Genomic DNA, 17,421 nt, shown 5'->3' with positions numbered 1-17,421 from the left:
GAACTGAATTTTAATGTTCCACTGTTTAAAAATTTAAACCTTTTGCCAAACAGAAGAGCCACAAGACTGCCACAAGACACAAGACTGAACGCAGAAGATCAAAAATCTCGCTCAACTTCTCATGAAAGAAGGAAAAAAAGCAAAACTACTCAACACCAAAAAGAAAGATTTTGAAGTGCATCAATCTTTCTAGTATAATGAACCTCCTGCTCCTCCTGTAATAGGCCCGTACAATAGACGTTAGCAACTAGAATAGCAAGTAATTAAAGGCATTGTATGAAATTAAATGGAGATAAAGAAATGCTGGCTGGAATCATTAGACTGAGGGGCATTGTAGCTCTCCTCCCTCAGTCCTTTTTTTTGTCTTTTCATGTTTTCTATTCTTTACCAAGCAGGCAGCAACCCTTTATTCATTTAATCATTACTCTGCTCTGAGTGTGACGCCTCACATCTCCGAGCACGCTGACTGACGTGACCCTGAATTAACAGAGAGAGACATAGACAGCCGGCAATACCCAGGTCGTTAAATGGCCCTCTACGCTTCCCACTCTTCATTCCGCAGGCAAATATCTATCATCATAAACTGCCGTGTGTGAGACAGAGATACAGAGTATGTGTGTACGTGTAAGCAGTCATGATGATGAAGTTAAAGGGCAGCTGGGGTGAAATAAATGGCGCCCGATGGTGCAGCGGTCTTCGTGCACGGCACTCCTGGGAGTTCTGCAAAAGCGTGATGCTGACAAAACAGACTTACAAATTGTTCAATCAACGAGACAATGCGATCTGACTTGATGGGATCCATTTTCCCCCTCCATCTCCCTCCCTCGCTCTCTCTCTCGGGGCTCCCCCTTCCTGGGTTTTTGTGATGTGGAGGACAGAATGGAGAAACAACGGGAACAATTTGCCAAATGTGTGTGTCGCACACAAAGCTCCCCTTGTGCCATTTGGGTTTCTTCTCCACGAGAAATTGCCTGGAATGTGTACGTGCTTTGCAGTATTGAAATTTCCTTGAGAAACACTCAGACAAATCAAGTCTCATCATCACTAAGTGTCCACAAACACAGACTTTTGAAATACTTTTACCGGCAACTGTCAGTCCAACTAAAGCATAGCTATAGAGCAGTAACATGGTCAGACAGTGGATAGTTCAGATAACACTGGGCAAAAGAAAGCTTTGATAAGACTTCCTGTGAATAGGTGAGCAGAAACTCAGCTAATAAAAGCAATCGATAATCTTTCGGCTTCTAAGTGAACAAAACGAGGAGAATGTATGCTATCATAACCAGAACATAGAAATAAAACACACGTTTCTAGCTTTCTACAAAGATATACTCACTACTCATAAGAGTTCCTTCATTATTATAAGGTCACCCTCTCTACTTTTAAGTTTAGACTTAAAACTTTACTTTTTCATAAAGCCTTTAGTTATGGCTGGATCAGGTGACGCTGAATCCTCCTTCGGTTACACAGCAATACGTCTAGGCTGCTGGGGCATTCCCTTGGTGCACTGAGTGTTTCTTCTACCCTGTGTTTGTACACCACTCTGCATCTAATCATAAATTATTATTATTATTATTATTATTATTCTTTGCCTGTCTTCCACAATGTGTCTTTGTCCCGTCTTCCTTCCCTCACCTCCCTTTCTTCCTGTTAAAAGGGAGTTTTTCTGTCTCGCCGTTGCCAAGTGCTTATTCACAGGGGATCAACAAATTGTTGGAGTTTGTCTCTGTTATTGTAGGATCTCTTTTTTACTTTATAAAACACCTTGAAGCGACTGTTGTTGGGATTTGGTGCTCAAGTCAACTCAATGCAACAGAGACTGTCATTGTTTCTGTATACAGCTCTTCACCCACTCAACACAGATTATTACAGGGCCATTTGTAGAGTTCAAATTTTAATGACCATAAAATTGTCAGACATCTAAACCAGCAAAAACAAAAAGATAAAGATGACTCCAAACCTCATATGCAACACTAATTTAAACTTGTCAAGCCAAGCATCAATAAAATCTATTTTCCTCACCTGGCAGGACGAGCATAGAAACAGACTTTTGTCTTCCGCTGAGGATCAACAATGCTTCAGATGAAACTTAGTTTGACACGTTTCCTCTTGAGCTCACAAATGAATTTATCACTGGAGGAACTGTCAAAATGATTGAGCGACACAGTAATTGTTTGCTGCAGTTCCACTTTGCAGTTCACACCCGTTCGTAGCACGAGCTGGCACGGGGGGCAGCAAGGGTTCATGTACAGTTCAAGACATTCAATTAACACACGCTCAGTTCTCTTGTATTCTTTTGAGAGGCTGTCATGTTTCGCTTCTAAAAGGCAGACGCCATTCAATGTGAACTGAACCTTGAGAAACTCGATGTCAGCACTTACTGTGGTTCTGAAGTCAGCACCCGCTAACCCATTAGTACCAGCACAATATGATAGTGTACATAAGATAGTTAATGCAAATGACCTAAAGGCAATCATACCCGTCCAGTCTGATTAGCTGCAGAAATGTAGACCAGTATTATTTTTTGACGCCAAAGACGTGGAAGAATAATTTCAAATCAAACAGCTGACCAGCTCATCAGTGGTCTCCAGCTTCTAACCCATAATGCCATCAATAAAATGTTGAATTTTCAACGATGGAAAACCAAAACTTTAAAAGAAGATATGGAAGAGCAAGTTAAGGAAAACCAAATGCCAATAAGCAAACTGGCTCGCAAAAAGCATCAAGATTAAGCAGGTTAAATACTAGTGCTGTGCAATACTGCGATCGATCCAGTACAAAGTAAATACAGGGACAGTACTGCAGATACTAATACTGATCGTTTTGACAGTGCATGTTTGAGCACAGTTCAGCGAGCTGCAAACTGAACTCAGACTGCACTAGCATCGAACCAATAACAATGACCCTTGCTGAACAGCCATTGCACGCACTGGAATCAAAGGACGGTAGCTAGTGGCGGTTATCGCTGCTTTATTTATTTGAGTCTTATACTGATAATGGCTTTAAACTGCAGCACAAGCTGACCTGTACAAGTCGTGCACGTGTAAACGCTTTAAACATTTACACATGCACGGCCACAGAGAACAAGAGGACTAGAGCACAGGTTGGTAATCAGTCAGGCTGGCTTCTTAAATCACCGCTCTCCACTCGGAGGCTCCCTGACAACAGCAGCATAATGAGAACGGCACATTAACAGCTGGACAAACAAAACACAGAAAAGCTCGTCCGCGTACACGCCAGCCTCAATCAGTGGCTCCAGACACACAATCCAAGAGGCAGGCTTGTTTTAGCCTCCATGAGAGCATTTCAGGGCTTAAAATGCACTCAGAACAACCGCTCCGCAGTTAGAAAGTTGATCACTTAGCATCGTTTTCTGCGACCGAATCAATTTAGGCCTGCTTTCCCCCACACCTGCCTGGTAGAGGCGTTTACAGAAATCAAAAATGATTCTGCTTAAAAGTGCTTCTAAAACCATAAGAGGACATGAAAGGAACTGAAGACCGGGAAGTTATCATTTATGGACTCATTATTTTATCAGAGATGCACATGCTCCAAGCACAGTATAAATTCACATTCACATAAATAAATAAAATAAATGTCTGTTTCACAACTGCTGAATTATGATGAGAGGCTCTACCTTTTTTCTATTGTGAACACCTAGCGACAGACGGCTGAATCCCTCATAGAAAACCCTCCTCAGAGCAAAAAAAAAGTCAACTTTTTGATGTTTCTGGAAGCAGGATTTCTTAAATACACTGACAAGACTAAAAAATATTCAGAGATGAAAAGAGGGAAAGACAAACAGAGAGCACGCAGCTCTTTATCTTTAAGCCTGCTACAGTTTGCTGTTGTTTATTACCAACAGGCTGCATGACTGAGCGCGCTCATTATAATGTAAAGGAAGTGTGAGACAAACGGAGCAGCAATGAGCATATATCAAAGGTGTCGGCATAGTGCTGGTGGTGCGGGTGGTGCAGGCGGTTGGAAATAAGATGAGGAATCTCATGGATGATCGCTTTAAGAGGCTCCACATGAAAACAGCTATACGTTATAAATAAAGTGTAGTCTCTGAGTGGAGGCTCAGAAACACGGGAAAAACTGAGTCTAGACAGACTTTACACCAGTAAGCACAGACTGAAAACAAAAGATGGTCACTGTGACATCACCCGCCAGTTTGAGACCTCCTGTTCCCAAGCATCAAATTTAGCAACATGAACATCATTATCTTGGTTTTGTGCAAACAGGCCATATTTGGATGGAGTTCTATTCATCAGCTGACACAAGCAAGCCTCATTAACAAGATGCATTTATCTGATACGCCGCATGTATCAAAAATGCTTCAAAAGGCACCGAACCCCACAAACACAGGACAGGCCCAGCTCAACTCCCAGCATACAGGCAATAATGTATAGTCAACATTCACAACTCCAAACGTTAGAGTTTAAATGTGTGAGCTGTAAAAGATTTATTGCATCTCTCGCTCACTTCTTAAATTAGCTAAAGAGATTGAAACTTTTTTGTAGCAGGTTGCAAACGTGTTTATTTCTGCTGGACATTTAAAGATGGCAGGCTATGGGGACAGACTCACTTTTGGAGCCCACCCCAAGTAGCCATTAGAGGCAATACAATGTGTGGCATTTGGCTCATTGATTATCTAATCATTTGATTCATAATAACTATTAAATGACAGAAGAAATACATGGAGAAAAAAAAGCATTTTCCAGAAGACAAAGTGACTAACTGAATATTATTAGTATATTTTTATGCCTACTGAAAATTATTCAGCTCAAGTAAATTAATTCCACCTTTTTCCAAGTCTAAACCCTTTGTCATGTTAATATTATTGGAATAAACATCCTTGCTAGAACTGCAACTAATTAAACGCTGAGCAACCCACTGGCTGACGGCCTGGACACTCATTCCTCCTCCTTTTTTTATGTTATTATTTTTAAATCCCTAACACTTCCTGTTCATCTCTGCTCTAATAAAGCATGCGGTTTGAATGCATTACCTTCCACTGTCTGAAACCTCACAAGCGTTTCTAAGTGTTTAGTAACATTGCAGAAACCTTGGAGACATAAGGCTACATTACTGCACAGAAACAGGACTGGTTACAGATCTGCAGCTACATTTCATTTCACTGTTTTAAAATAAGGAACTTTTTAAAATATTTCATGGAATGGCAAGAGTCAAGTTCAACCCATGACATACCAGGAAGGACGATGTTGTGAGGTGATCAAAGGCCAAAAGCAACTAGACAAGTGAACAAAGAAAAGTCTAGCTGAAACTATTACCTATTACCGTGAGTCATCCAACAGGTTTACTTCCTGTGAAGTTATGCACACACACATACACTTGCTTAGCCTCGACTAGCCAATCAGAGGAGGGCTGAATGTCAACTTGACCTGCTGTTAGCGCAAGTGGGAGGGGGAGGTGTGTTAGTTTGTCCATGTTTTGGGTTATATTTTTTATCAGATTTTTCATCTTTTTTGTCTTTATTCCCATTTGTAATGCTGTTATTGTAAAACCTTTACATTCCCCACAAATCTTTATGGCAAATATTCAAACTCAGCAACAATCTGCTAGGCTCTGGGGCACATGAGCACCTGGGTTGGCTACAAATTTGACCTTGACCTCCATTGTTAGCACCCAAGGTCAAAGTTAAAAAAGGTTAAAAATGATTTTTTAAAGAAACGATATCAAGTAACATATCATGCGAAAGGGCGTGAGGAGAGCTTTGCAAAAAAACATTTATTGTTGTAATATGACACCCTATGACATCACAATGACATCGTAACAGGCAGATGTCAACATGATGGAATAAAAACAGCGTGAAATATTGGTACAGCCTTTGCGCCCATACTGCCCTGTCTTATTTCTCCAAATATATTTTGAAAGCATCTCCGTGCCCAGCACTCATCTCGCCGTCTGAAAGCGGTTATATAAACTATGTTTCTTTATCTAGGAGCCATTAACTGCTAAACAACAACAACTGATCAAGAAGTGCAAAACAATATCTTCTGCCAAGGGTTTACACACACACACACACACACACACACACCTACACACACACACACACACACACACCCACACACACACACACACACACACACACACACACACACACACACACCTAAAAAGTTGCTGTCTGACCTCTGACCTTTGCCACTCTCTCCCTGTGATAAATGACTGCAGCACAGAGAAAGCATGTCTCAGTCTTCCGTTGCTCTCTCTGCCAAGTTGTGAAACATAATTTTGGTCCATGCTTCGAATTTAAGAGAGCGGAGACATTTTTTTTGCGTTTCAACAGCAGCTACTGCTGCTCAGCACTGAAAACCACGGACAGGCTGACAGGCTAGAAAATGCATTAAAAAATAAAAAAATAAATAAAAATGAAGATGAAGATGTCTAGAAAGCTTTCAGAAGGTTTTACGCAAATATGAAAAAGATGTTGAAAAAGAAGCCAACAAATACTACAAGGAGCTCTCCTATGAAGCTGCTCAGATTTTTAAAAAGTGAAGTTTCTAGTTGCAGAATCACTCAACACATGCTGCAGAACGTCTGCGCAGCACCCAGCAGACAATCAGCACAGGAAGCATTGCATCCATCTGTTAGAGACAGTTTGATCTCCAACATTTTGTTCAATTTCACAGCTTATAAATACAGATTAAAACCAGCCTCTGCCATTTTCTGCAACTACAGAAACAGTCTGTTCCACATACGGCTGTAAGAACCCAAAGCAAACCTGAAACAGGATTTAAAAAGTAATTTCAACCAACAGTCGCTCTTTGCAAAGCTAAACTTTAACATACTTAAACACCAAAAACAGAGAGTGAAACTTTTCACTGCATATTAGTTACATTTAAATTATCACATCAGCATGTACTTGGACAGTATAGTTATAATAATCAGGAGATTTATTGATTCATTTATTAATAAATAAATAAAAATCTATACAAACATCCCGGGTTCAATATAAGGATTGATTAACCAGCTTGTCTCCATCAATCAATTCAGCTCTGAAGCAAACTGTGTGAAATTATTAATTAGTCATTGTTTCTTCAGTCAGTGTTTTCACAATAAAATACCAATAAATCACCTTTTTTGAAGATTTAAAAAAATGAAAAAAACTTTCTTTTAAGCTGCCGCATCCACCAACCTCATTAAGAAGAATGAAAGCTGCTTGCATGCAGATTAAACTGCTGGTTGTTCACATTTGGCAGATTTCTTGTAAACCTTGCTGCAGGCCCACAACAACCTCTCTCTTTCAAGCAGTGATACCTGCAGTGGTGAGTCTACAGAGGTGCACAGGATTTACTATTAATTTTAAAGCTTTACTTACCAATTATCTTTTCTGATACATATTTACAACAAGAATATGTTCTTGAAGATTAATTACATCATGTACTGCTAGCTTAAATTGACCTTTCTGGTGGCCACTAAAAGTAGACAAGAGGCCAAGCTACACACTGTTGAACACTAATGGGTGATACATAAATCAATGCACAGTTTCAATAATTACTTAGAATTGCTCATATACAGTACTTGCGTTCAATTTGGAGGCATTTCATAGAGCTTAATTAACAAACTGGCAGACCAATATTCATCACAAACAATGATTATTCCCTATACTCCCAGGACTGTGTGCAGCACATGCAGCAGAGTAGCATCACAGCTTAGCAGACAGTGGCACGGTCACAGCCTATGGAGTACGATGCACTACTGCTAATTAAATTATACAGGCTTGTGCAAAATGCTACACAGCCTGGGATTCATGCAAAGTCCCTGAGCTAATAACATGATGAGGCTGCAACACCACCAACAAAACCATCTTTTTTTTTCCTTTTTAATACCACACACATAAACCGTAAGAAATTGGGGACTTAACAATTTAGTGCTTCAAAAAGCATTATTTTACATAATAATTACTTTTACAGAGTAGTTGTGTATTTCATTGTAGCACTGTATTGTTGTAAATTCTTCCTCTGGGTTAAATAATTATTTTTTATGTTTTTAGAACAAATTCTTCTAATTTTTTTTTTAAACCACAGCTTGCTAATAACCATCAGTTTTGGTTTGAAAGCAGAAGTAGAAATTAAACACACCAACACTATCTGCTTGTGCTTCTATCTAGCACAGAAATCCAATTACAGCCTACTATCATTGTGTACTGTATATAAGCAGTAGCATAACTTCCTGTTTAAGCAGAGTATTGAATGTGGTGCTGTTACTCAACCACCAAATTGCATTCCACTTAAACAGGTTTCTTACAGTCAAGCGGTGGAAGTGCAAAGGTGACACTAATGTATAGTTAAGCCCTCAGACTGACTGGGCTTCTGATGGATGAGAGCTTTACCAACATAAAAACACAATACTTGTTCAGTTGGTTACACAGTGCAGGGTGGGGCCAGAGCTGCTCTTTTTAATACACAAACACATGAGAGACAAAAAAAATCAAGCTCTTAGCAGAGGTGAGAGCAACAGCAGGTTCAGGATATAAAAAAAAAAAGTAAAGAAGAAGCCGAGCTGGAAGGACGCTGCATGCAGGCTCGGTAACATCTCAAAGTGGATAGCCAATCTGCTTGTTAAGTGGAGACCTACCGATCCTGTTTCTGGGCCCAAACATCTGCTGCTGCTTTGGATGAGCCTCTTGTCTTTTTAAAAAAACACGCTGCAATACTCTGTCTCTCTTTTTACTGAAAAGAAGCCCCTTAAAACTACTCAGTCACCATTCGCAGCATCGCCAGCTTTTTATCAGCACCATTCATACGCGGCATGTCCTTAGGTTTTTAAAAACTCAGAGCATGTACTACAGTTCATGGTTTCCGTGACTGCTGTGGATGGGTTCATCACAGATATTGCTTTGGTGGAGCTTTGGTTTTCAGAGTCTCTTTGAACATCACGGACCACAACATGGGCTTTTCAGGAGAACAGTTTAACTCCCATCCTTTATCTTTATTAGCCGAACCATAGCCATAGCCTGTACTTAGTAACCAGGTAACACATCCTCTTGTCAACTTCTTCAAAGTTTTCCAACCTAGTTTAAATCCAAACTTAAAGCAGTGCTCATATTTTTTCTTAAATTACTTTGAGATGTCTAGCAGCAAGCTATATTTACTGCCAACTCCTCTAAACCTTAGAAATCCCCTTTTTCTTGAGTATTGACTTAAATATCTTGTAGGACATTCATATTAATCATTTCTGTCACTGAAAGAATTTGGAGTCTTTAATTTTCTGCACTGACGTGGTGCAGAAAATTAAAGACTCCAAATTCTTTCAGCCTTTAAGTGAAAACGTGTTTGGGCCTGGAAATGGCTAACGACATCAAACTTACATAATAGATATCGCCACGCTGGAAAAATACCAGCCGTTATTAATGATAATTCCTCTTTTTCCTTTGTTCCATGTCGTAGCTTGTTTAGGCAGCGCTGGCATTTTCCATTAGATGTTAAATCAGCCAATAATTGAATGAGGAGTTGGGAAACTGCCCGAGCAAGCTAGCTTGCTACCGTACTTTATTGCGTAGAAACCTTACTCTTTTGTTTGAATCCATACAACAAGGTTAAATGAATCTGGATGGTATAAAGCAGTTAATTAGCTATACTTGATTCCTCACCTTTAGACTAGCTGTCTCTGAGAGACTTTGACAATATCCCCTTTTTTTTGTTACAGATCATTCACTATGTAATGTAATTATTTATTACATTTACAATGTAATAAATACTTTGAAATGAACAGTTTATGAATTAGTGAGCGTTCAAGGTACATTTTGTTTCATTTTAGACACAGTCTAGAGACAGTCCTGTGAAAAACTAAACACACCACATGATTAATTTGACAATAACACGATAGCTTTATTTTGCGGGGAATTGTAGCTCATCCCATCTTACAAAATTGCTTTAATTCATTGAGATTTGCAGGCATTCAGTTACACACAGCTCTGAAGTATTATCCACAGCATTTCAATCAGATGGACCGTTTTAGATTTGTTGCTGTGCTTGGGGATCATTTTCCTGTTGCATGACCCAGTTTGGGCCAAGCTTTAGCTCTGGACAGATGACCTCTCATTTGACTCCAGAATACTTAGTACACACTATACTTTTGTATACTGAGGGATACATGGTTGACTCTGTGACTACAGGGAACCCAAATCATTACCCCTCCACCTCCATGCTTGACAGTTGGCATGTGGTGTTGTGCATTGTCCAAATATTGCCACTGTGGTCTCATCTGTCCAAAGAACCTTGTTTCAGAAATTTTGTAGTTGGTTCAGATGTAATTTTGCAAACCTAAGGTGTGCTGCCATGTTCCTTATCCTTTCCAAACAAGCCATACTTGTTCAGTCTTTTTCTAACTGTCATGAACTTCAACCTTTAAAATGCTAACTGAGGGCTGTGCAGTCTGAGTCGGACCTCTTGGGTATTTTGCAATTTATCTCAGCATTACAATCTGACCTTGACACACCTGAATGCTCCAGACCAGGAAGTTACCAAAGCTTCCACTTTTATAGAGTTGGCCAAACTAATTGATGTTAAGTTAATCATGATTAGCAGCAACTGGTTGCCATTTACCTCATTAATTTCTATACAAGGGCTGAGGGTGTACTTTGTTTTTTACCAAGAGTGTAGCCATCTCCCACACATTTCCACTCTGAGCTAACCGCGCAGTAATATCACAGTTACAAACTAAGCATGTGGCTAAAAGGTGCATAAGTGCACTTCCCAAACACATTAAACTACTCCTTTAAATTGTGTTGTTCTTTAAAACCAGCAAAAGGCAAAGGGTGCCAAATTTAACAACTTAAATTATCAGCTCAGCCCACATCATTTCCTGTTTCATCTGGGTTTTGTCTTGTTTTTTTAAACTGTACAAGTAGCGAATATTACTTACTGTCAGTTCTGATTTGGCCGAGCCTTCAGACCAGGGTAAAGCCTATTTAAGCAAATAGAAAAGAGAAAGGTAACCTCAAGGATCCAAAAGCTCTGTTGCCAAATGCAAAATGTCTCTAGAAGTTACCCAAAAAACACACAGTTAACCTGCTGACCTTCCAAAATGTTAAATGTCATAGTAATAAGTGAAAAAGGAGGCATTGCCCTTTTATGTTCCTTTCTCTTAGTTCTCCATTTCTACGTAACCGAGCTGAAAGTCAGCCGTCCTGCTGAATCAACCCAGTGAGCAGCCAGTGAAATTCCCTTTACCTGCACTGTCTGCATCTAAGGCTTTTTCAATGTAAAGCTCAGCTGACGAGTCACTTCACTAAACAGAAGACAGGGTTTGTGTTGTGCTGTCCGTAGCATTGTGTGCAGATGAGTTAAAACTGCCTATTAAATAGCATGGCTTCTAGGAAAACATTTAAAAAAGGGGATTTACTGAAGAGCTTATTCAGACTAACACGGTGCTTTTGAACCATCGATTGCTTTAAGAACACATTAGAGATGCGATTTCATTGAGAACATTGCTTGAACAAGCACCAGCAATGACTTTTAGGAGACATTTCCATCACTCATACTGACACAGTAAGCACAACCCGGTAATTGGCTGCAAATTTCATGTTAAAAAAAAGAAGGAAAAAAAGGTAGGAGTTATAAAGTTTCTGGACACATCTGATCGACTCCCGCTCATCCAAACTTCCCCCCCAGTGGCTGCAGTAGCTCAAACATGACAATGAACTGCTCAAGAAGCCTTGAAACTGCACGCTCGGCTGATTGGAGTGTCCTGTTAGCCCTAATAACATCAAACAACCTGAATCTAAACAGAGCTACGTCGCTGCAGCTATAATAGTTTTATGGCTCCAGAGCCCAAGGTGCAGTGTGGAGGCTATTCTAATCCATTAACTCACACCATGGGCAATTACCTCCCCATCATGTACAGCAGTTCTCTGAAGCAGATGGCCAGCAGCACACTTTCCAAGATTCATAGTTCCTCGCATGAGATGGGGACCAATGTGTTTTAATGACCTTTGGAGCCAAAGATTTGACTAAGTACAACCATTATCTGGCTGCTGTTGTAATGGTTTAGGCACTTATGATCAATAATGCCTTCAAAAAACATCTGCTTCAACCACATTACATTAACTACAATGTTAGGGATATCTAACTGATGTTGAGTTACAGCTCAGAGTCTTTTAAAAAAGCCCCTCTCATTGAGATCGGTATGGAATTAATGGGCAGAATCAATAAAAGATAATGGGTTCCTACAGCTGTTGTAAATTCCAATATGTGGAGTTGACACTGGAGGAAGTCGGTCTGGAATATATTATTGTCACCGACTCAACAGGATCAGCCCACTGGCTGAGGCTCCAGATGTTCTGAGTATTGATGGGTCCCAGCACATTCCGCTGTCTCCCATATGCCAGACTTCGTTTAGGAACCTTTAAATTAAATGTATTCTAACCCATTAGCAATATGCAAGACTCTAACATTCTGCAGCCAATCATTACAGCCGAGACTCCATATCAGCTGGACACTTTTAAAACTTTGGCAACTTAAAGTTTTAGTGTTCCTCAGTGGCAGCTGATTACACGGATGAAATCATGTCCACAAGTTGTTGTTTTTTCTAAAGAAAACGCAGTGATTGGAATATGGCTTTAATGCCGAATATCAACTACCTTCCATGCTAAGTATAAAACACCACTTAATCACAATGGTGACCGTTCAAATCGCTAATAACCGATGTTTGTTTTTAAACCTGAACTTTTGTAAGCGGAGTTTGGTGTAGCGTTCTCCAAACAAGGCATCGAGGGGAATTCACGCGTTGATAAGGAATCACGAGTGCTCTGGAGATCTTTAAAATCCTCCTTAAAGGCTTTTCTGCTGTGAAGGGCTTTGGGAGACTGCGCTTGAGGACGAACAATAGTTTTGTTTCTGCGTTAAGTATTCATAAAAGGTGCGGTTAAAAAGTAACAAGCAGGCAGCCAAAACGCCGCTCAACGTACCTCTGGATCCGCCGCTGGCGTCCCTCTGCGACAGACTGCCGACAGTATTCCCCAATTAAATCAAATGTTAGCTGATAAAACTCGTCCTGCGTGTCCTCGGTCCTTCAAAAAGTTGCCCAAATTACATCCTGATGTTGGGAAGAGGGAGGAAAAGAGTGCCGACCGGACCGGAGCGCAGCGCACGTCTGCCCGAGCCGCTGCGGGGAAGTTTAGTTTAACAACATTCCCACGGCAAACAAGTGGACACGCTGCCTTCTATGTGCTTTACACGCCCAGGAATTGCACACCCGGCTCAGGTGTGATTCATATGGCAAGCCAACACGCACTCAGACACGCGCGCCCGCTCACACGCGTATACTTCCAGCTTTTAAAGGAAGGAGCGCGTGCTTTCCGTATCCAGAGCCGACGCGAGCTGCACACATCCAGCAGGATCTACTGCCACGAGCTCCACTGGAAACGGCGCGAGATGCAACAAAACTGAGGAATATCAGGGTGAAGGCTTTTCCTCCTCCTCCTAACACTAACCCCCAATGCCTGTTGGCATATATGCTCCGTCAGGTTTGCAGCGTCAAACACAAAAAGCATGCACAAGCTTCCTTTCAAAATAAAAGCTTATAGAAGGTTTAACCTTAAAAATCTTATGTGCAAGAATTTCCTTGTTCAGGATAGATAGGAGATGAGTCAAATGCACAAAAATAAGAGTGAAAAGCAAGCTTCAAAGCTAAGGAAACTTACATCAAAGTAAGTCATTGTAAAACAAGGGCAGTAACGATGAGGGGAAATATCTGGTCACTTAAAATGACCATAAAATCTTGAGAGACACCAGCTCTCTGAAATGTATTTGATTTTGCAGCTGATTCAGACAAATTCGAACCTCCTTTATTCTACATTCAGTACAGACTTTAGGGACCAATAGAAAGAATAAGTCCTATAAGTAAACCAAAGAAAATGGGATAAGACCAAAAATACATAGTAAATAAAGGCTGCTGGGTTTACGAAACAACATAGCAGACCATCCAACCTGAGCAGGCAATGACATGCGATGGTTGGTAAGAGGATTAGGACCTACGGTTACTTTCAGTGCTGCATTACAGCGTCTAGAGTGTCTAAGCACTGCAAAGTCATGTGCATATAAATAACATTACCATTAGAGTGACATGTAAGTGGAGACAACAAATTTCTTCTTTTGCCTCAAAGGAAAGGCAGGGTTTTATTCTAAAACACTGAAAACAAGAAAACCAAGGGAGACATTAGAAAAGTTTTAAGATCAATAAGGTAACATTTCTGGAAAGCTTGAGGAAATATCTGGGCACATTTGACAGCAGGAAGCTGAAGCTCCATGTAAGACGCTGTAAATTTTAGTTATGAAGCAGCTTTACATTGCAACCCCATCATATAAGGCTTATATGATTTACTCATGAAAGTGGCCACTTTCTCATTACTTTCATATATTGTTTTAGGAAGTATCCAAAACATACACGTTTCATTTAAATAATTTTTCAAGGGATCTTATATCTGTTTTCACTCTTGTATGCTTTTCATACAAGTTTCACACCAGACAGATACAAACTTCATAAGATTTATATATATCTTTTCCATATGGGAACAGTCAGGTGCTTTGGCACTTGGCAACAGTAAGAAAGAAGAACTCCCTAAAGAAACAAGAATGAGTCTTATGAGTCTTTTCTATATCTCTGCATGCATTTGAGGCTTTTCAAATTCTAATTCTGAGCTCTAAACACTTAAAACATCAACTGTTTCCTTTCCATGTCTAACTGAACTTTCTTCAGACAAAGCAGCAGAGAAGGAGCAGAGAGCCTTTGTATGTGATTAAAACAGCATGCATCATTTCCTGCAGCAGCTGCTCCGTGCATGTGTTAATGTGCAGAAGGTATACAAAGTGTACAAATTAGCACATTAATGGCACCTTGGTGCATTGTAATTATTGTCCTCGCAATTACTTAATGTTTAGCAACGATTTGTGTTTCAACAGAGATCATTTTCTGTTAATTAAAAGTAAATACAAGCTTAAAATAAACGATAAGAACCTACTTATTCTTTTAACCCATAAAACAAGTTCCCTAAAGGGGATTTTATTTTGAAAATCTCATCCGGAAAAGGTGTGCTTCATTGTCACCAAATTGCCGCCTTCGCAGTAAACTCAGTCCCAAATAAATAAATAGATTGATAAATAGAAAACAAATAGAAGGCAATTAAAGATAGCAAAAACCCCTCCTTTAAATTTGGCGCGATTTAAGAGAAATGATGAACAGCACAGAAAACTCATTGAAATCAAGAAACAAGCCAACAGGCAGCAAGCAGAAGCTCCCAAAGGTGATGTTAGCCATGCTTTAGATTAAAGTTTAGTTATAAACATATTATGAACATGTTAATTTTTATTTATCATCATCTATTTAAACTCCTCAGAGACACTGATTTCATTTCTTTTTCCTGTTTTCTACAGATGCTTCAAAGCGAGAGTGGTGGTGCTGCCTGTCAAGCCCTGTTAAGTGTGCGGTTGCTCCCGCTGTTAATTTGAGAGCTTGGTGGGCCACAATGGAGGCTTTGTTGTTGGAGAATTTGTCTAAGAAGTAATCCTTGACATTGGGCCATTCAGAGGCCTAACCTTTTGTTTCATAAGTCTCCTGAATGTTACAGTAGGCATCAGTGCTTTAGGATAACTTGGAGTGGTGGGAATTATTTTGTGTTGAGTTGAATAAGCTGCCAGTGAGAATGTATGTATGTGGGAAAGGTCAAGGGTCATGGGTGTAGAGTTCTCGTATATTTTAGGGCTATAACTTATAGTTTAAAGTTTGTGTCTGTTTGCTAGATACCATATCTTGTTTTTCTAAGAGTGAACACATATCAGGTACTATCGTGGTTTAAAAAAAATGAAAATGACAAAAATGCCACTTATTAGTTTGTGAAGTTCCAAAGCTTTGTGTTGAACTTTTTACTGTCACCATCTTGGCTTTGTGCAGATGTCACGTGTGGGCTGATGATGTGACCCTGACTTGTTGATCACTAGGTAGCCAACCTCTATGGCATAACATGCTTTGTTGTTTTTTAATGTAAATTGGACCATAAGTTCTTTTTTTTTTTCTTTTTTTTTTTTTAGTTTTGATAAGATTTACTTCATTTTGTTAGATTATTATCAGAATACAAATGGAAATCTGGCTCCTTTATTGTTGTTGTTGTATAATTGAGTTCTTGACTGCCTTGTACTCTGTGGTTGAGGTCTTTTTTTCACCACAATACAGGCAGACTGGGCTACATTTCAAAATACTGACCACAAACTTTTTTTTTTTTTTTTTGCCTGTCCCGTTTGGCTCTTTTGCCATCAGAATTGTTGTCTAAAGGCAAAGAAAGATGCCCAACGGATTTACTTTACCAAATTGACCATCCCAGCCTTGCCGTAATGGTCCATTTGATTCACCTTTTATTGTTTATTTTATTTTCACTTACTGAATACGGGACAGACTTGACTGGGGGAAAGAAGGGGAGAAAGAAAGAGGGAAAGAGAAACAGCTGAGAAGAGGGACGGGGGAGAAGGGCAAAAGACAAAAACCAACAGAATGAGCAGAAAAAGAAAAAAAAAAAGAAATAAAAAATGCATATATCAATCACCTGGATCACCTGCTGAGAAAGAAAAAAGAAAACAAGCAGAAGAGAACAAGAGTAATAGAATAAACAACATCACAATGATATATGGGAATATGACAGTAAATACTAAATGTTAAACATTATTGTGCAGCACATAAGATCAACAGAACACAGTGTGCTTTGAGGTAGGAGCCAAAAAGGGTGTAGTTTGTGGGTGTGATCACCCGTGTGTACACCTGTGAGCATGGACGCGCTTGTTTTTTTAAAAGGTTCCTTCATGTAATGATCTGCTAGAGGGTGTGGGGGGGCCACAGCCCCGTCCTCCAGGGTATGAAGCAGGTATGGAGGAGATCAAAACTCCAGACATCCAGAGGCCCCCAGAACACAAGAGACCAAGGAAGACCAACAGAGGGGCAGCCGCGCCACTGTCCCAGAAAGAGCTGAGGAGAGTCCCAGATGAGGGCTCACTCAGCAGCCGCGGAGCAGAAGCCAGGGGGAGTTGCAGTGACGCGCCCGTGAGCTCCGCCGGCAGCCAGCCGTGCCTGAGTGACCGAGCCCCAGGCCGAGAGGTCGGGGGCACCCCACCTCCGAAGTGGCCCGAGCGAGCCCCAGGCTCCAGGCCCCGACAAGCGGCCGCCAAGGAGTGAGCCGGTGTGTACCTGGACGCCCACCCCCGGACACAAAGAACCACCAACGCACCGACACCTGAGGGAGTCCGCCACTGGCAGGGGAAGTGGTGGTAGGGGGAGATAGGCCTCCAAACCTTGGAGGACCATAAGTTCTTAAATGAACAGCGTGATGTAAATGGAAAGACATCAAGCTAAATATTTATAAACAGTGTAACAGTGTAGCAGCAGTGTAACAAAACTGCATACTGCATCTGA

General features: G+C 40.5%; 1 protein-coding gene across 1 annotated transcript in view; it reads right to left on the bottom strand.

Moving 5' to 3' along the window:
* The window catches only part of plxnb2a.1 (plexin b2a, tandem duplicate 1), a 239,462-nt gene extending 225,997 nt beyond the window's left edge, over positions 1-13,465 (bottom strand). Inside the window, exon 1 of the mRNA XM_082509940.1 lies at positions 12,935-13,465. The gene's annotated coding sequence lies outside the window, so the exon portion shown is untranslated. The remainder of the gene's footprint in view (positions 1-12,934) is intronic.
* Between the last annotated feature and the right edge of the window lie 3,956 nt (positions 13,466-17,421).

This window comes from Aulonocara stuartgranti, assembly GCF_965226115.1.
Source record: "Aulonocara stuartgranti genome assembly, chromosome: 17".
In the NCBI taxonomy this organism is placed as follows: Eukaryota; Metazoa; Chordata; class Actinopteri; order Cichliformes; family Cichlidae; genus Aulonocara; species Aulonocara stuartgranti.
This window is presented reverse-complemented; position numbering and strand designations above follow the sequence as displayed.